Consider the following 20,424-nt stretch of genomic DNA (forward strand, 5'->3'; position numbering starts at 1 on the left):
CCTGAAGATGGGAAGGGCCAGGGCAGCGGCAGGGCCAGGGAAGGGTGTTAAGTTGAGGCTCTTAATGCTACCACCCCTCGCATCTTTCTCTAGGCTTTTGTGGCTTTGCCCGCCCAGCTGCTCTGTGCCAGGAGGAGGAGGAGACACCTGGAGCCTGAGACACCACGGCTTGCCTCGCTGAGGGTGGGTGGCAGTGACGGAGACTGCAGCGTGCTGGAACGGTAGGAGAGTGACCACGCTAGGAGGTCAGGCGGCTGCAGCCAGGGTTGTGGGTGAGGCTTAGAGCGATGGCCGGGCTGCGGCAGTGGCCAGGTGGTAGAAGCCTTGTAGGGTGGGCTGTTGCATTGGCAATGGGCCTGGCTTTGCCCTGCCACTGCCGTGGACCTGGCCCTGTACTGCCCTGCCTTGCCCTGGCCCTGCCCTACTGTTACCTGGACTGTCTCGGCCCTGCCCTGCTCCGACCCCATCCTGGTTTTGCCTTTGCACTGGCCTTTCCCTGAACCTGTGCTGGCCCGGCCTTGGCTCTGGCCCTGCCTCTTGTCCTGACCCTGGTCCTGTCATGGCACTGGCCCTGCTAGTGGTCATGGTCCTGCTCCTGTTCTGGCCTTGACCTGGCCTTGGACGTGTCCTGGCCCAGATTTGTTCTGGCCCTGCCTTGGCCCATCCCTGCCCTGGCCCCACCGTGGCCCTGCGTGTTGTGCCCTCTCCTGGCACTGACTTTGCCCTGTCATGGCACAGTGGTGCCATTGACCTGCCTTGCACTGCCCTGGTTGTGCCCTGGCCCTGCCTGGCACTGGCCTCTCCCTGGATCTGCTCTGACCCTGCCTTGGCCTTTGCCCTGTCCTCACTATGTCCTGGCCCTGGCCTTGTTCTGGCTTAGCCCGGGCCCTGGCCCTAGCCCTGGTCCTACCGTATCCCTGGCCTTGCCCTTATCCAGACCCTGCCCCTGCCTCTGCCCTGGCCCTGGCCTGGAACCTGGTCCTGTCAAGGACTTGCCCCGACTCTGCCATGGCCCTGGCCCTGCTCTGCCTTGGTCCTGGCCCTGACCCAGACCCTTTCCTGGCTGTGCCCTGGCCATGGCCTTTCCTTGGCCCTGAGTTGGCAGTGGTCTGCCCCTGGTCTTGCCACCACCTTACCCTGCCATGCACTGGATGTGTCATCAGCCTGCCCTGGCCCTACCTTGTCCCTCACCCTAGTCTTCGCTAGGCCCTGCTCTGGACCTGGCCCTAGCCCAGACCTGGCCCTGACCCTGGCCCTGGCCTTTGTCCTTCATAGCCCTGGGCCTGAAATGGACTTGGAGGTGTCCTGGCCCTGGAGTGACCTGGCCCTGCCTTGGCCTGTCCTTGCCCTGCCCCTACCATCAGCTTGCCCTGTTCTGCCCTGTCCTAGTACTGACCCGGCTGTGTCATTGCCCTGCCCTACCCTGCCTTGGCTGTGCCCTGGCTCGATTCCGGCCCTGGCCCCGCCCTGTGCATGCCATGACACTACCTCAGCCTTGGCACTAGCCTGGTCCTTTCCTGGCATCAGCCCTGCTCTTTCTATGGACCGCCTTTTGTCGTGTCCTGCGCTGGCCATTCCATGCCCTGCCCTGCCCTGACTCAGCCCTGGCCTTGGCATTGCCCTTGGTCCTGCCATATTTCTTGCCCTGTCCCTATCCTGGCCTTGGCCCTGACCCTTACCTTGCTCTGGCCCTGCCCTTGCCCTTACGCAGCCCCTGGCCCTGTCATGGACCTGCCCTGGACCTGTCCTGGCCCTGGCCCTGCCCTGCTTCAGACCTTGCCCTGGTTCTCCCCTGGCCCTGACCGTGAAATGCCTGGCCCTACCCTGGCCTTGCACTGCCCTGGCCCTTGCCCTGACTCTGGTCCTGTCACTGGAAAAGCCCCAGCCCTGTTGCTCGTCTTCCCATGGCCCAGACCCTGCCTTGGCCCTGCCCTGACACTGTCCTGGACCCCGGCTGTGCCAAGAACCTGCACTGTTGTTGCCCTTGTTTTGCTCCTGTCCCGAACCTGGTCCTGCCCAGGCCATGGCCATGGCCCTGTCCCTGCCCTGGCTGTTCCCTGGCCCTGCTCAGGTCTTGGCACTGTCCCGGCCCTGCCCTGCCTTGGCCCTATGCTTTCCTGGCCCTGCCTTGCCTGCCCTGGTCCTGCCTTGGCCGTACTCTAGCTTTGACCCTGCGCTGGCCCTACCTTGGCCTTCACCCTAGCCATGCCTGGGCACTGTGCTGGACCTGGCCATAGCACAGACCTGGTTGTGGCCCTGGCCCTGCCATGGCCCTGTCCCAGACCCTAGCCCTGCCAGGTACCTGTCCTGGCCCTGCTCTGGGCCTGGCTTTGTCCTTGCTTCTTAGATGACCCTGGCCCTGCCCCTGCCCTTGCCCTGGCACTGGCCTTGGACATGTCCGTGGTCCTAACCCCGGCCCTGCCCTGGAGCTGTCACTGTCTTGGCCCTGCCTTGGCCCTGGCCCTGGCCCTGGCCCTGGCCCTGCCACAGCCATAGACCTGCCCTGGTTGGTCATGCCCTGCCTTTACCCAGTGCTACCCTGGGCCTGCTCCACCCTGCCCTGGCTCTGCCCTGCCTTTGGCCCCGCCCTGACCCCGCCTTGGCCCTCACACTGGCCCTAGTGCAAACCTGGTCCTTGCTCTGGCCTTGGCCCGGCATTGACCACTGCTCCTGACCCTGGTCGTGCCATGGCCCTGGCCCTGCCAATGATCCTGACAGTCCTGGCCCTGGCCCTGTCTTGGCCCTGTCCTGGCCCTGGCCCTGGCCTGACCCTGGCCCTGAAGTGGATTTGAAGGGATCCGGTCCCTGATTTAATCTTGCTCCGCCTTCGCCCATCCCTCTCCTGCCCCTACCATGGCCCTGCCCCTTCCCTGGCTCTGCCCTGGTCTTGTGCTTACCCTGAGCGAAACTTGACCCTGCCCCAGCCTTGTCCCAGACCTGGCCATGGCCCTGCCCCTGCCCTGGGCCGGCGCTGGCACTGGCATGGACCCTGGACCTGGCTCTTGGCTACTTAAGGCCATACCCTGGCCCAGTCCTCCTCCTGACCCTGTCCTGGCCCTAATTTGCCCTGGCCCTATCCTGGCATGCTATTCTGGCCCCACCCCAGACCGTGTCTCTGTCCTGGCTCTAGCTAAGTTGGCTATGGCCGTGTTCCTGACATTGCCCTTTCCTGGTCCTGGCCCTGGCCCTGGCCCTGCCCCGGCCCTGGTCTGAACCCCGGCCCTGCAATGGACCTGCCTTGGCCCTGCCTATACCCTGCCTCTGGCCCTACCTCTGCCCTGGCCATACCGTTGCCCTGGCCTGGACTCTGATCCTGGTCCTTGTCCTGCCCCAGCTGTGGCCCTGGCCCGGCCCTGCCTGTACCCTGTTCTATCCTGGGCTGGCCCTGCCGTGGCCTGGTCTTGCTATTGCCCCACCCTAGCCTGCCTTGCTTGTGCCCTAGATCTGCCCTGGCCTTTGCTCTTGTCTTGGCTCTAGCACTGACTCAGCCCTGTCACTGCCCTGGCCTTGCCTTGGCATTTGCCCTACTCTCTCTAATGCCTAGCTCTGGTCCTGCCTTGCTCTGCTCTTTTTCTGTCCTGGCACAGCCCTGGCCCTGGCCCTGCCGTATCCCTGGCCGTGGTCCTGCCCTTGTACAGTCCTGACCCTTCCACTGCCCTGGTTTTGACCTGGACCTTGGCCATACAGTGACCCTGTCTTTACCCTTTCCTGGCCTTGCCAAGGACTCGTCCTGGCTCTCTCCTGGCCCTGGTGTTTTCTTGGATTTGGATGTGTCCTGTCCCTTATTTGCCCCGGCCCTTCTCTGGCTCTGCCCTTCCACTTCTCTAGGGTAGGGACAGGGTCAGGATAAGGCCTGGGCAAGGTCAGGACCAGGGTAGGGCCTTGGTAAGGCCTGAAGATGGGAAGGGCCAGGGCAGCGGCAGGGCCAGGGAAGGGTCAGGGCCAGGGATATGGTGAGACTAGGGGCAGAGCCAGCGCTAGGGCTGTGCCAGGGCAGAGCAGGTGAGATTACATTAAGCTATTATTTACAAATTTTGTTTTATATTTTTAAGGTAACTATGGTATAATAATAATATCTGTATTATGTTGTTTGTAATAGCAGTAGTATTTGTAGTAAATCATTACTAAATTTTAACTTATACTTTTTTTGCTTTCGGTAGTGTTCTATGAGTATAATTTTATAAATACGTATATTTGTGAGGCATCGATTCTCACAATTACTCTCTGTGCTAGGTACTTATGGCATCCCCATTTTCCTAACATAGGAAACAGACCTAACGAGGTTAAGTACTTGGCCAGATTACTCCCAGCACTTTGGGAGGCCAAGGCAGGGGGGTGGCTTGAGCTCGGGAGATTGGGACCAGCCTGGACAACACTGTGAAACCCCATCTCTACTAAAAATGCACAAAAATAGCTTATTAAAGTTTCTTGTATCATTCTGGTTACAAAACACTGGTCAAATACACAGGGCATGGTTGGGGCAGGGCCGGGGACAAGGTCAGGCCAGGAATGGGCCAGGGCCAAGGCAGGGCCAGAGCTAGACTTGGAGGTGTCCTGGCCCTGATTTGCCCTGCCCCAACGTTGGCCCAGCCCTGCTCTGGCACTTCCTGCCATGCCCTGTCCCTGGCCTGAGCATTGGCCCTGGCCCTGTCCTGCTTCTGGCCCTGTCCTGGAGTTGACCAGGCGTTGCCATGGCCCAGTCCTGCCATCGCCTTGCCCCCTGTCCTGGTGTTGCCATGGCCCTGCCTTGGCCCTAGCTCTGCCTCAACCCTCGACCTGCCCTGACCCTGCTCAGCCCTGGAACTACCCTGACTCTGCCTTGGTGCTGGTCCTCTCCTCTCTATGGCCTGGCTCTGGCCCTGCCTTGTACATGCTCTGACCTGCATGTCCCAACCTGGGTCCAGCCCTGGTCCTACCGTGTTCCTGGCCTGGCTGTACCCTTGTTCTGGCCCTGACCCTGCCCTGGCCCTCTTCTGGCCCTTCCTTGGTCCTGCTCTGCCCTTCCATGTCCTGGCCTTGCCCTCACCCTGCACTGGCCCTGCACTGGTCCTGCTCAGCCCTGATACTGCCTTGACCCTGACCCTGCCTTCTCCCCAGCCTTGTCCTTGCCCTGCCCTGGCCTGACCCTGGGCCTGCCATGTCCATGACATGGCCCTGGACCTGCCTTGCCATTCTCTGTCCTGGTCCTGTATTGTCCCCACCATGCTCTGGTCCAGCCCTTGCCCTGGCCCTGTTGCCAGTACTGCTACTACTATAGCCCTGCTCTGTATTTGGCCATGCCCTGTGTTACCGTACCCCTGCCCTGCGTTGGCCCTGGCCCTACCCTGGCCTCCTCTTATCCAGGCCTGTCCCTACCCTGGCCTTTTCCACCCTGGCCTTTTCCACCCTGGCCTTTTCCACCCTGGCCTTTTCCACCCTGGCCTTTTCTACCCTGGCCTTACCGTTCCCTGGCCTTGTCCTGCCCTGGCCCTGTGCTGTCTTAGTCCTGCCCTGGCCCTACCCTCACCCTACCCTGACCCTGCCCTACCCTGGCCTTGCCCTGCCATGACCTTGCCTTTGGCATGCCCTGGCTCTGGTTCTGCCCTGGCCCTGCCCTTGCCCTGGACCTTCCCTGGCCATGTTTTTTCCCTGGTCCTTCTCTGGCCTTGCCCTGGCCCCTTTCTGGTCCTGCCGTGTTTCTGGCCTGCCCTGTCCATGTCCCAGACCTGGCTCTGGTCCTGGACTTACCTGTCCCTGCCCTGCCATACGCTGACCCATTCCTTGCTCTACACTGAACCTGGCCTGCCTTGGCCATGTGCTACCCTTGCCCTTCCCTGACCCTCTGCTGGCCCTGGCCCTGCCGTGGGCCTGGCCCTGCCATGTCCCTGCCCCGGCCCTGGTTCTGCTGTGCTTTGGTCCCTGGCCTTGGTCCTGACTTGTCGCTGGCTGTGACCCTGCCCCTGGTTTTTCTTTGGCCGTGACCCTGTCCCCCTTCTGTCCTAGTCCTGGCCCTGTCCCAGTTCTGGTCCTGCCCTGGCCCAGCCCTGACTGGTCACTGCACTACCTTGGCCCTGCCCTGCCCAACGCTGCCCATGCCAGCGCCCTGACTTAGCCATGCCCATGGCCCTGCCCCGGGTCCTGCCATTGTCCTTACCCTGCCACTGGTCCTGCCATATCCCTGACCCTGACTTGGCCCTGGTCCTCATCTGGCTCTGGTCCTGCCCTGCTTCTGGCCCTGCCCTGGCACTACCTTGGCCCTGGCCCTGCCAAGGCTCCCACTTTCCCTGGCCTTTCCTTGACCTTGTGCTACCCTGGCCCTGCCATGCCATGGCCCTGCCTCTGCCTTGGCCCTGCTCTGGGCATGGCCTTGGCATTTGGCCTGGCCCTGCCCTCCCTGCCCTGGACCTGCCCTACCACTACCTGGCCTGTCCCAGCCCTGCCCTGGCCCCCTCCTGGCTCTGTCTTGGCCCTGTGCTACCCTGTCACCCTGTCCCTGCCCTGTCCTGGCCCTGCCCTTGCACTGGCCTTTCCCTGGCCCAGGCCCTGGATTAACAAAGCTGTACAATCATCAATCACCACTGATTCTGTGCAGAACATTTTCATCTTCCCAAAAAGAAACCTGTTAGTAGTCACTCCCCGTCCCTCTCCCCTCGCAGCCCTTGGCAACCACTATTGTAATTTTTTGTCTCTGTGGATTTACTTACTCTCAACTAGACATTTCGTATAAATGGAAACATTCACATGCCTTTTGTCTGGCATGTACCAAGATTTTTGAAGTATACTTTTTAATTTTTGTCTGATGTTTTCTAGATTTTAAAATTTAGATTTTTTAATCTTTCTGGATTTAGTTTTTTTTGTTTTTGGGTTTTTTTTTTTTTTTTTTTTTTTTTGAGACACAGTTCTTGTTGTTCAGGCCAGAGTGCAATGGCGTGATCTTGGCTCACTGCAACATCTGCCTTTGAGGTTCAAGCAGTTCCCCTGCCTCGGTCTCCCTGATTTAACCTGGCTCTGCCTTGGCCTGTGCCCGCCCTAGCCCTACCATGGCCCTGTCCCTCCCCTGGCTCTGCCCTAGTCCTGTGCTGACCCTGACCCAGACCTTGGCCCTGCCCCAGCCTTGTCCTAGACCTGGCCATGGCCCTGCCCCTGCCCTGGACCGGCGCTGGCACTGGCATGGACCCTGGCCCTTGCCCTGGCCCTTTGCTAGTTAAGGCCATACCCTGGCCCAGCCCTGGTCCTGATGCTGTCTTGGCCCTAATTTGCCCTGGCCCTACCCTGACCCTGCTATTCTGGCCCTGGCCCTGGCTCTGTCCTGGCCCTAGCCCCATTGCTGGTCCTGCCATGGCCCTTGTCTTGACATTGCCCTTTCCTGGTCCTGGCCCTGGCACTGCCCCAGCTCTGGCCCTGGTCTGAACCCTGGCCCTGCAGTGGACCTGCATGTAATCCCTAATAGCTGGGATTGCTGGCATGTGCCACCATGCCTGGCTAATTTTTTATTTATAGTAGAGATGGGGTTTCTCCATGATGGTAAAGCTGGTCTTGAACTCCCACCCTCAGGTGATCCGCCTGCCTTGGCCTCCCAAAGTGCTGGGATTACAAGTGTGAGCCACCATGCCTGGCTAAAAAATGTGTTTTAAAAAATGTATTACAAAAAAGAAAAAAAAAATGTAGCTAGATGTAGTGGCAGGCACCTGTGATCCCAGCTACTCGGAGGCTGAGGCAGGGAGAATTGCTTGAACCCGGGAGGTGGAGGTTGTAGTGAGCTGAGATCATGCCACTGCACTCTAGACTGGGCAACAGAGCGAGACTCCATCTCAAAAAAAAAAAAAAAAAAAAAGCTTATCATAGGGTTAAACTTTGGAAAGGATTTTCCATAAGAATCTTAACATAAAGATTCTTGAATGACATAATGTACAAGGTCTTTGATAGCAATGCGACCCAAAGCACAAAGATGTTTTACTAGTCTTGTTGGTGTCTCAGATTGGCTCTCGGTAAGTAATCGGGACATACTGTGAAATTTTAATTCTGTATAGACAGTTCAACTTAACAGGTTCGAGTGATACAGTCCAAATAGATGACTTTCTTCTGGTCTGGCTTAACATAAACCTTGAAAAATCTGATAGAGTAAATATTTAATATATCCTCAGTTCTTAACCACACTTCTTCCCCTTTTAGACAGCATCACAGGCAGGACACCCTTCCAATGGTACACACAATATTATGTACAGTTCTCACACAAGAAAGCACATAATCTCAGTGAGAATGATGTTCTCACAAGGTCAGTGATACTCAGTGTGCACAGTTGTCCGAGTGTAGTATGAAACCAAATCATTGTCAAGAACCCCAGTCTGATTATTAATAATAAGAATCTACTTGTGACACAGCTTTTCTTTGTTGAAACAAAATATTGTTTTGACATCATGGTTGAAACATTGGTCTTAGGCCAACACTCTCTTTTATCTGTTGTTGTTGCCTAGCCTTTGAGCGGTATTTTATGTAGGGCAAAAGGCTCCTTCCTGTCTCTTTGGTCAAAGCAAAGGAGGAGTACAGATGACTGAGAGAGTGATCACGCTGCTGTGCCCACCTGTGAGATAGCCCTTGTTCCTGGGTTGCGAGATATTTTATGGTCAGGGTGCAGTAGAAAGAGCACACAGGTAGCAGTAAAGAGAGGTTACCCTGACTGCAGCTCTGCCTCTAACTTCCTGAGTAACCTCAGGCTAGTCGCACAGTGACTGCTCCCCACATTCCTTTTTGTAAGCTCCAAGGATCGAATCAGACAGTAGCCTTTAAGTTTCTTCTGAACTCTGATACTCAACAATGCCAATGATGTTGGCAGCATGAGCTTCATAGATTATGGGCCTAGTGAAACATGAAAATACATGGCTCCTTGTTCAAAAATTAAGAATTTCAAGATGCAACAGCAGAGCATTGTAAGCCAAGTGCACAACCCCTCTGAGACCAGGGCTCTCTGCAACTGCCCAGTCATAACCCTTGAAGACAGCCTGGTGTCAGCTTCCCATTACAAAGCTGATTTGTCACTCAGGGCTCAGAAGTTGGATCTTCCAGGCTGAAAGTGGGAGGAGAGCACATGCTATGCTAGTGACAGCCAGAGATAATACAAAGAGGACTTAACAAGGGCCCAGGCACAACACACATTGTTACACAGAAGAAAAGAGGGCCACCTACGGACTCAACACAAAAATGACCCTCTGTCCACATCTCCTCTCCAGGTTTCAGTCATGGTAAGGACTGTCCCAGATTTCAGAGCCTTCAAAGAAGATCTTAACTCTGAAATCTGGGCAAAGTCTGGGGATAGCAGTTTGTGTGCCACCTCACTCTCCTGTCTCTTTCTCTCTGAATTAACATCTTTTATTAGGAAGCCCAGCAGAATACAGTCAAGAAGCATATAGGTGACTGCCATTCCCCTCTTGCTGAAATCGCAGCCACTTAGGATCAGCGTGATGGTAATCAGTGGTGGCTCAGGCCTTGAACGTGTGAGAATAGACTGTGTTGTCAAGGCACTGATGCAACACACTTCTGCCTGACTTGGTGCATTTTCTCAGGTCTCAGCACTCACAGCGGATGCTCATAATCCTACACACAATCCCCAGATGTCAATGAGGATCACTGGCCAGCCATACCTCAGTGCATGGGGGGTAGTAGGGATATCCACTAAGGCCCTACCTTCCACCACCCAAATGCTTCCGATCAGAGGGTTGAGCTTGGGTAATTTTGGGATGCGTGACAGGATGGTGTCAGCAGACTGGCCAAATCCACATTCAGTATTTCCCATCATGAGATCTTTGGTGTCAGTTGACATTAAAGACTGAGAGTGGTGAAAAAACACCTCTGGTGAATCACTTTCCAATAGGCTGAGAATGCAGCTTTCAAATCACTTCCATTACTTGGCTTAAAGAAAATGGAAAGCTAAGTGAAAGACAGAACACAGGGCTGATGGTCAGAGGACCTAAGATCCCGCTCTCAATTCCCACTTACAGACTGAATGACCAAAGGGAAGTCATTTGCCCTCCTGTATGTCTGCTTTCCCATTGAAACATGGCAACAAACTACTTCCTTCGTTGCGACCCTGTGACCAGAAAATGAGGCATCCTATAAAATATACATTTAAATATAAAATCACTGCCAGGTGTGGTGGCTCACACCAGTAATCCCAGCACTTTGGGAGGCCAAAGCGGGTGGATCACCTGAGGTCAAGAATTTGAGACGAGCCTGGCCAACATGATGAAACCCCATCTCTACTAAAAACACAAAAAATTAGCTGGGCATGGTGGTGAGTACCTGTAATCCCAGGTACTCAGGAGGCTGAAGCAGGAGAATCGCTTGAACCTGGGAGGTGGAGGTTGCAGTGAGCTGAGATCCTGCCGCTCTACTCCAGCCTGGGTGACAGAGAGAGACTCCATCTCAAAATAAATACATAAAAATAAAATCACTCTGCAACTAGTGGGTACAAGGGTACAACCTGAGTTTCTTTTTTTTTGTATGTGTATGTCTGTTGCCCAGGCCATCGCCCAGGCTGGTGTAATCTCGGCTGTCGGAGTAGATAGGATTGTAGGAGTCCATCGCCATGCCCGGCTAATTTTTGTATTTTCAGTAGAGACAGGGTTTCACCATGTTGGCCAGGCTGATCTTGAACTCCTGACCTCAAGTTATCCACCCACCTCAGCCTCATGGGATTAGAGGTGTGAGCCACCATATGTCCCCATCATATTCTATTATTGGGCAAAACAAAATGTAAACCACGTACTCAAAACATCAAATATTGTGGGTGACAGTGACACTGGTATTCAGAAAGATGAAGAAGTGTAATTAAGAAACCAGACAAAGAAGTAAACATGCCATGTAACTTTCAAAAGACCAGCCACATTGTGTTTATTTTAATATTGTTTAATGGTAACACCTAATAAAGAGAGCGTCATGATGGTATGAACTAAATTTTCAGTCATAATGTATGCTACAAAACTTAACCTCCCAAGTTTAAATAGGCTACAATGTCTTGGGAAAAATGCAAGAAGAATTACTGATAAAGGTGACGGTTTTTCACACCTGAAAATAATGTTTTTCCTCCAGCCTATCTTGATCAACAACCAGCAGCAACATATTGCAGTGGCATGTGCTTGTCACTACATGCCTAACTTACTATAGACTGAGGATCATGGAGATTTTGAACGTAACTTCCCACATGACAGGAGATTAAATAGACCACATTGGAAGAAGGCAAGAAGAAGCTAGGTGTCTGGAGTACCAAAAGTAAACCAGCCAGTTCTAGAGGCAGGAAAACAGCAGAAAATATACTTTCAGATGGGCTACTTTCTCAATAGTTCTTGCTTGCAAGAGCTCTAGGGAACGTATGAGTTACTGGGTAAGAATGTGATAGAAAAGGGGCCAGCCTTGGGAAAATATGCAATGGAAGAAAACCAGTGTCTCCTCATTTACAACTGTCTTTCTTCTCTTCCTTTGTAATGCTTCCTTTCTTGGGCTATTCCTTCCCCTAGAATACCCTGCCTGTCACCCCATGAGAACCTGCTCTTGAGATGGCATTTCTAATACCTATAATGAGATGTTAGATCAATGCCTTATCTCTCAGTGTGTGTATATACATATTAAGCTTTCTGTCTATGCTGTGCTTTCTCATGCAGGGATATCAGACATTAATGAACCAGTTAAGAAGATACTGGGATGCAGAAGAACTTTCCCAGTGTCCCGGGAGCCATTCTACACAACATCCTACACCATGGCTTTGGATCTGCTGTGCTTCGTTTCTTTACTTGTGAAAACAGAGTAACAGTAGCACCTGCCTCACAGGATGGTTCTGAAGATTAGAGGGTTCTTTCATGCAGAGCTCTAGAGCAGCTTGAATGGTATTGGTATATAGAAATACTACTAATTTTTGTACATTGACTTTGTATCCTGAAACTTTACTGAATTCATTTGAGTTCTGGGAGTCTTTGGGAAGAAACTATGGGGTTTTCCAGTTATAAAACCATATTACCAGCAAGGAGAGAAATTTGACGGTGACTTTTCATATTTGGAAGCCTTTTATTTCTTTCTCTTGCCTGATTGCTTTGGCTAGAACTTTCAGTACTCTCTGGAATAGAAGTATATATAGAGAGAATCCTCATCTTGTTCCTGTTCTTAAGGGAAGTGCTTCCAGTTTTTGCCCATTCGGTATTGTGTTAACTGTGGCTTTGTCATAGATGGTTCTTATTATTTTGAGGTACATTCTCTTTGATGCTTAGTTTGTTGAGGGTATTTATCATAAAGGAAGATTGGATTTTATTGAAAGCCTTTTCTGCATTGACTGAAATTATCATATAATTTTCATTTTTAATTCTGTTTATGTGTTGAATTATATATATTGATTTGCATGTTGAACCAACTTTGAATCCCAGGAATGAAGCCTTCTTGATTGTGGTAAATGAACTTTTTGATGTGCTGCTGAATTCAGTTTGCTATTATTTTGTTGAGAATTTTTGCATCTATATTCATCAGAGATATTGGTCTGTAGTTGTCTTTTTTTGTTGTTGTATCTTTGCTAGATTTTGGCATTAGGATGATGCTGGCTCCATAGAATGAGTTAGGGAGGTATCCCTCCTCTTCAATTTTTTTGGAATAGTTTCAGTAGAATTGTTACAGCTCCTTGTACATCTGGTAGAATTCATTGTGAATCCATCTGGTCCAGGGCTTACTCATTGGTAGGTTTTTTACTACTGATTCAGTTTTAGAACTTGTTATTTGTCTGTTCAGGATTTCAAGTTCATTCTGATTTAATCGTGGGAGGTTGTTTGTTTCCCAGAATTTATTGATTTCCTCTAGGTTTTCTAGTTTTTGTGCATAGAGGTGTTCATAATAGTCTCTGCGGATGTTTTGTTTTTCTTGGGTTTGGTTATAATGCCACTTTTGTCATTTTTGTTTATGTTTATTTGGATCTTCTCTCTTTGTTTTTCTTTGTTAATCTAGCTAGCATTCTATTGATCTTGTTTATCTTTTCAAAGGAACTAACTTTTGTTTCTATTGATCCTTTGTATGGATTTTTGGGTTACAGTTTCTTCATTTAGCTCTGCTCTGATTTTCCTTCTTTTCTTGTGCTAGCTTTGGACTTTGTTGGTTGTTGGTTTGTTCTTGTTTTCCTAGTTTTTTGCTTAGGTGTGAGGTTAGATCACTAATTTGAAATCTTTCTAACTTCTTGATGTAAGTGTTTAGTGGTATACACTTTCCTCTTTATACTGCCTTTGCTTCGTCCTAGAGATTTTGGTGTATTGTGTCTCTGTTTCCATTTATTTCAAAGATTTTTTTTATTTTACCTTAATTTTGTATTTTAGTGAAAGATGCATGTGTGGAAGAGGCTTGCTAAGGGAGATGTAATGTCATAGGAGACCATTTATTTTTAAGATCAAAGGTCACATGTTTGATTGTAGCATTTGTTATAGATGTTTGATTGGGAAAGAAGCCAGGGTGAAGATTTAGGAGAAAAGAAGTAATAGAGTAGAATTAAAGTCTCTGAGACTTTGGGGGAAATTTTAGAACACAGCCTGGGAATGGGCCATGGTTAGAGAGAGTAACAGCACTTCCTTTGAGATTGAAGGGGCTAAAAATGGATAAGTTTGGTAGAGATTGGTTATCTATGGTCTTTTGGGGGAGTTGATGGAGGACAGAAAGTGGATAACTAGGTATTGAGGGAGTTCATATATTGTTATGAATATGTATCAGAGAATTATAGAATATGAAACTGTAGCATTGAAAAAGACTTTGAAAGTTGTTGAAGATTGGGATATTGGTACCAATTCTTCATTTCCTGTGACAGTATATTGATACCATTTGCTGTGTAGTATTACCGTGCTTTTCTATTGGGGATAGAATGTAGATCTTTGAAAATGGGCTTTGCCATGTGACTTGCATTGGACATTGAGATGCTAGAAGATATGATGTGAGCAGGAGCCTTATATGTGCTTGTGTTTGGCTTCATCACCACGACTCGGACATTCCATGAACAGCCACCACTTTTTCATTCTGGACTCCAGAATGAACATACACAAAGCAGAACTTATTTCAACCCAAAGGTGTGGATCCCAATGAATACCCTTTAAGGAGATGTACCAAACAAATATGGGCATATAGGGAGGGCAGAGGTGGAGGTCATTTTCAGCTGGCAAGCAAGCTCATGAAGATTTAGAAGCCATTGAATTGACCAGACTCAGTGTTCCTCTGTCTAGTCACTAGATCCATAAATGTTAAAAGGTAGTGGTGGTCATGACAGCAATTCTAACTCTCTGATCTCTGGATTGTAGTTATGATGGAAGTTCTTCAAATTGGCTAAGTGGCGGCTTCTGGACTTGTTGCACATTATTCTTCCTTCCACCATTTCTGTCTGCACTAAATTCTCTGTTTTAAATCTTTTTCTGCATTAAATGTCTACAGTGAGTTCTGTTTCCTACATTGAACCCTGACTGACTCACTCTGTAAACCTTCCTCCTTCCATTTATTTTTGGTGTACGCCGATTTCAGTGCTACCCATAGTGTGGTCTCTGGTTGGCCAACTGTTTGCAACCAGTTTGCATCAGGGTGTAAATTAATTTAGCCATTAAGCATGCTTTTCAATTCATCTGATTTATGTATTTGTTTATTTATTTTGGTAGCAAGGCTTGCTCATAGAAGAAAGTAGTGTATTAGTTTCTATTCCATCACAGGTTCCTGATCTCATTGTGAATGGGTACTTGGAGCATCACTGGCTTACTCAAAGGTCACACACAGTCCACATATTCTGTAGTTTCTTCCTCTAGGCATTAAAATGGCTTCTTCTTATTTTGTTTTTGTAGATATTTCAGTTTTATCCCAGGGAGCATGTGTGTCCTGGCATTGGATTACCTCTCTGTAATAAAAATTATTTTTAAAAATTATGTGACTTTTTAGAAGTCATTTTTGCTTCTTATTTTAAAATAAATTTTAAGTAATTACTTCTTCCACTAACAAAGAAATGCATACCCATGATAAAAGTTCTAGCACTTTAATTAAAGTTTAAGCACAGAATAATATAATATGAAAAGAAAAAATTTATTTACCTCGCCAATTTCTTAATCAAATTATCTACGGTAACCATTAACAGTATTTTAATATAAAAAGCTGTTTGTTTCAGTGGAAATAGTCCTCGCCAACCTCAGTTAAGCTTCACAACTACAGTTGTGCCTTTACTTTCCTCACCCAACATAGACAATGTGAATTTTTTTATTGCATGTCATTGAGATTTTTATCACAATGACCTTTATATGAACCAAAGCACCAAGTAGACTTGGTCTCTACGCTATTGCCTCAGGATAGGGATTTAATTTTAACATCAGTTTTCGATCATATTAGAAATATCTATCTCAACAAGGCAAATGACACTTATTTCGTTCAAATGTTTAAACAATTCCCATTATGAGTAAGATATTGGAATTGGGGACCTAGGTATTCAAATTTCTGTTTGAAATGTTAGCATGGTTAGACTTGCAACATAAATTATTTTAGCTACTTTTGTCCTTCTATTCTAAACAATGACAAAGTTTATTTCCATGCAAAAGACAATACAATTCCGATGATTTCCCTTAATAACTTAAAAATTGATTTAACAAATTTACATACTATTTCTTTTTGTTGTTTTTCTCAATTGAGAAGATACATTTCGATCTTCAGATGTGTGTTTTAAGTTAATTGTCTTGGTTTGGGTAATCGTAGTGGAACATCAACTTTAAATGTGTGGTCATAATCATAGGGACTACCAAAGTAATCATGCACAATATTACTTCCATAGGTTTGGGAAAAATGGACAGAATTTTCTGAGCTCACCACTTGTCAGCACAGAATGCTTTAAAACAACATAAAGCAAAATGTTGCCAAGTATTTCAATAAAAAATAACCTAAAGTAATCAGGGGGAAAATATCTGCTTATGTCAAATACAATGTGGAATGCCTACCCTTTGAGAGTTCTTAAAGATTCCACCTTCATAATGTATATGATATTAAACACTGATGTGCTACGTAAATTGATTTGACTGCTATCCTTTTTCATTCAAAGATGCCCTGTTGAATTCTCTTTTGGCCCTTAGAAATGCCGCGCTGAAGAGACTTCAAGGTTTTAATGGAAATGCCATTTCCCGTAAGAAAATTGAATTTTAAATCTAACTATCCTACTTACTAAGTACAAGATATTGGGCAAGTTACTTTACTTTTAAATGCTTCACCTTTTTTCTCTGTAGAATTTTGGGTTGAAATGCCCATCACAAAGGGCTATTATAAAAGTGAGATTGAATGATGGTATAAAGCCAAGAGTATGATGCCTCTTCCATAGTAGTTGCTTAGTTAAGTGTGAACTCTCCTCTTCCTCCTCTGTCTTTGGCCTTGGAGATTAGCTGAGATGCTAAAGAGAGAAGTCCTATTTTATTAATATGTATGTACTGGATAGTGAAGATAAATATCTCAGAGGTGAAGAGGCCTCAGGTTACAAAATCTGTGTTGGTGTTTTAGCAATTAGTGGTGATGAACATGTTCTTTCAGTCCTGTTGGTGTATGTATGTAGCATCACATTTGGAGAAAACATTAGAAGTCCAGATTTGCATGAGAATCCTGACTTAACTGACACTCTTGCACTTTCCATGATAGGTCCTGATCACAGGGTCCTTTGTTACATTTCAAAGGTGGATTTTTTTAAAAAATACCTCTATCGAGGCATCATTTATTTCACAAAAGTCACCCACTTTAAAAAATGATTCAATTATTTTTAGCATATTTATAAAACTATCATTGAAATCAGTGTTAGAACATTTCTACCACTCACAAAATCTTCCTTGTACCTATTTGCAGTCAGTACCTGTTCTCACATCCAGCCCCAGGATAACACTAATCTATTTTATGTCTTTTTAGATTTACCTTTTTCAGAGGTTAATTTTTCTGGAGGCTTTATTCACTTGGATTCACATTGGTTGGAAGAATGCATGAGACCAGATTTGTTGGTAGTACTGACACAGTAATTGCTGTTGGCTTCCTGGTGATGGAAATGAGCTTCTTTGCAGCTGCTCTGGGAGCTCCCAGTCTTATTGATGAGAAATAGTACCAGAAACCAACTAGCCTGGGACCTGTATCAGTCAGGGTCCAGGCAGGAAACAGAAACCACTGCAATCATTTTAACAGAAAGAATTTAATATAAACCATTGCCAAAGGGCATCGAATAATTGAAAGATAAACAGAGAGAATTAAAGTATTATAGAAGGGTACAACAGCAGGAATTAACTACCAGCTCCTGGGTTGAGAAACAAAGGCAAATAATGGAATTATCACAATTTAGAAGTTTGGAGGAGGGTATCTCTGGGGGTGGGACCCATGAACTTGAGGGGATGGAAAGAGACAATTGGCACTGATGCCCCTTAGTGAATGCAAGCTAGATTTAACTGAATTCAAATTCTGCTATTGGAACAACAACTGCTTCTGATTGAACTGAAGCAGTTAACTGCAAGCTAGATTTAACTGAATTCAAATTCTGCTACTGGAACAACAACTGCTTCTGAAGTCATTGTTAAGATGATGCTTATAGTAACGGAAAACCGAAAGGAAACAGACCTCAGTGAACATCTTTCTTTTCCTCTGGCAGAATTTAACGGGGAGCAGAGGGCAAAGCAGAAAGGTGGTTCACAGAGCCTGAGATTGATCATAATATTGAAAGACACAGTCCTACAGGCTATATTCCCAAATGTTGAAATCGCAAAGATCAAAATCTCTAAAGTTTAAAATTCCTGGTGTCTAAAATCCCGATAATCACAGTCACAAGACAGTTGCATCATGTTAGGCGGAGCTATTACCTTGTTACCGTCCTTACACAGAAGAAAATAGATTTCAATTGAATCCCCAAACCATAATGACAGATTTGGAACTAGGAATGACCAAGACTGCTAAAAGAGAATGTGAAAGTATTACCAGTAAGGTGTGTTTTTTCCATTGAGCACAAAGCATTTGGCAGAAAATTCAGACGAGTTGATTGACCATGATGTACAGCAATGACAAAAACTTCAGTTTAAAAAATGCATCATTTGCCCGCATTGACATTCCTTTCAGCAGATGACATTTCAGGAACTTTTAATAAATTAAAGCCACATTTGTTGAGGAAGCCAGCAAAGCTACTGGCTGGTTCAAAAATAATTATATGCATGGTAGGATAAGAAGACACTTATACAGTGGTGTTACTATTTGATCACTAGTATTATTTCTGCCAAATTGGTCTATGTATAAACGCATGTAGAATGGATTTCTACATACCCAAAACAACATAGAAGCATGACACTGAAGGTAGGAAGATTTAATAGGGAATGCCTGTTTTGGTGTATATGGAATCATAGAAGAATTTTGAAAAGAGCATCACCATGTAGAAAATGAATATTCTCTGAGGAAGGCCAAGTCCTAAAAGAAAAAAAGCAGTTGTTCATTGTGATACAAGACTTCAATGTATATTTAATGATCATGAAATCCAGCCATCCCTTAGTGAACTATCTCCCTGCAATTGCCCATAATTTTTCCCTGTAATACACTATTTCATATGTCAGATTTCCTTTTTAGTTTTTCCTTTTCTTTTTCTCACTATTTTAAATTTTCAAAATATATCTTACAATTTGGTATGCTACATATTTTATCTTGCATTATTTTCAATACTGGAAATATAAATTATGTAAGGACTTTTAGAGAGTTCTAATTTGTTTTATGCATTTTTTTTTTTTTTGCAAATTTGACTTCATGAAAGTGCTTTATCACAATGTGACTTTGTTTGCAAGCTTTGTGTATGTATGTAAAAATGTTGGAACTTTCTCAATAAATAAAGATATGTCCATACATCTGCATTTGTGTAAGATACAATTTCTCAAAATCTTGGCTCTTCAGACAACTGCATATGTGGTGGTGATTCATCACAACTTTTACTCCATCTGATCAGAAGACTTGGGTTTTTAGTCATGGTATTTCAGATGACTGTAACTCTAAAGCTGGGTATACACACTACCAACTATAGTGATACGTGTTTATACATTTCAATTTTTGACTCATTTCTTTGTGAGTACAGTTCACCTGCTCATAACAGTCATACCCATGTGACTGTCATTGGTATACCTGAGTGCTTATGCTTGCAAAAATATGTATGTTATTTTGACTACTTTATTGTGTAAAGTTATCTATGAAGTGTTTTGTCATGTTTTTATATGTTTCTCAAATCCCCTTTAAAATGCAAATATCTTTTAAATAATTTTAAAATTATTTTTCCCAGAATTATATTTTTGGACTTGTGATCTTTCAGATTTTTGACATTTGAGATTATGGTGTTTGGGAATTGTGTCCTTCAGGATTATCAGCAGCTCCTAAAATCCACCATTCAGCCCATTACAATGTTCTATAGAGCTGATTCTTTAACCTATGGACCTCCAGTTGCAGTTTCCCACTAGTACCTTGATACAAATCATATCTCACAGAATTAATATAAAATAAAAACTGATTTATATTTTTCAAATATTTTAACTAAACATGCATAATTAGATATGTCATGGGCCAAAGTTGGCTGAGTTAATAATTCTTGAACAAGGTAAATGAGTTTGCATTTGAGTCAATGTTGAGATTGTACACCTATTATTCTGAATAAATGGTTATAAAAATGATGGAGAGTAGCAATTATAAAAATTATCTTCTCTCCTGGAAAATGGAGTTTGTATCTGTAACAAATCCATTTAAAAATAATTTGTTCAGATTTCCTTTCCTCTCTATTTATGCATTCTTCTGTCTCCACCATTTATATCATATTCCAACACAATTATAAAAATTATCAATGTATTACAGTTATTGTGCTAAGCATTAACGAATGAGATATTTTAGTCCTTATTTTACAATTCAGGAAATCAAGAGTTAGGAACTATAAATAATTTTCACTGAGTGACATACTTTAAAACGCAAAGTTGATTCTAAAATTTAGGTTTGTCTGATTTCAAAGCCTGTATATTCCATGCTAATAAATTTTACTTTAAAATTAAAATTTAATTTTATTATTGTCTTTTAGAGACCAGGTCTTGCTCTGTTGCCAAGGCTGGAGTGCAGTGGTGCAATTATAGCTCACCAGCAATCTTGAACTCCTGGATTCAAGTGATCTGCCCACCTCATCCTCCCTAGTAGCTGGTACTACAGGTGAATGCCACCACACCAGAGTAATTCAAATTGTAATTGTTTTTGTTTTTGTAGAAACAGGATCTCACTGGTCTTAAACTCCTGGTCTCAAGCAATCCTCCTGCCACTGCCTACCAATGCACTGGAATCACAGATGTGAGCCATAGTGCCCAGCCCATACTATTTTTATGTTTATATTCTACATCTTGTTTATGAAGTTCCAGACATTGGTATACTTCAGTAATTCAATGTCTCAGTTTTCCACAGATG

At 46.2% G+C, this 20,424-nt stretch overlaps 1 long non-coding RNA gene and 1 pseudogene across 7 annotated transcripts in view; both read left to right on the forward strand.

Moving 5' to 3' along the window:
- The window catches only part of LOC139358626 (uncharacterized), a 36,119-nt gene extending 17,486 nt beyond the window's left edge, over positions 1–18,633 (forward strand). For 5 of the 7 annotated variants that reach the window (XR_011613803.1, XR_011613808.1, XR_011613805.1 and 2 more), the window contains exons 6-7: positions 94–221; positions 11,634–18,628. This is a non-coding gene — a long non-coding RNA (uncharacterized lncRNA). Of the gene's footprint in view, positions 1–93; positions 222–11,633 lie in introns of all 7 variants that reach the window. The other 2 variants (XR_011613804.1, XR_011613806.1) reach the window with 2 other exon arrangements.
- Positions 288–5,866, forward strand: LOC139358786 (uncharacterized; annotated as a pseudogene).
- Positions 18,634–20,424: the final 1,791 nt, after the last annotated feature.

Source organism: Macaca nemestrina, chromosome 15 (genome assembly GCF_043159975.1).
Source record: "Macaca nemestrina isolate mMacNem1 chromosome 15, mMacNem.hap1, whole genome shotgun sequence".
Classification (NCBI taxonomy): Eukaryota; Metazoa; Chordata; class Mammalia; order Primates; family Cercopithecidae; genus Macaca; species Macaca nemestrina.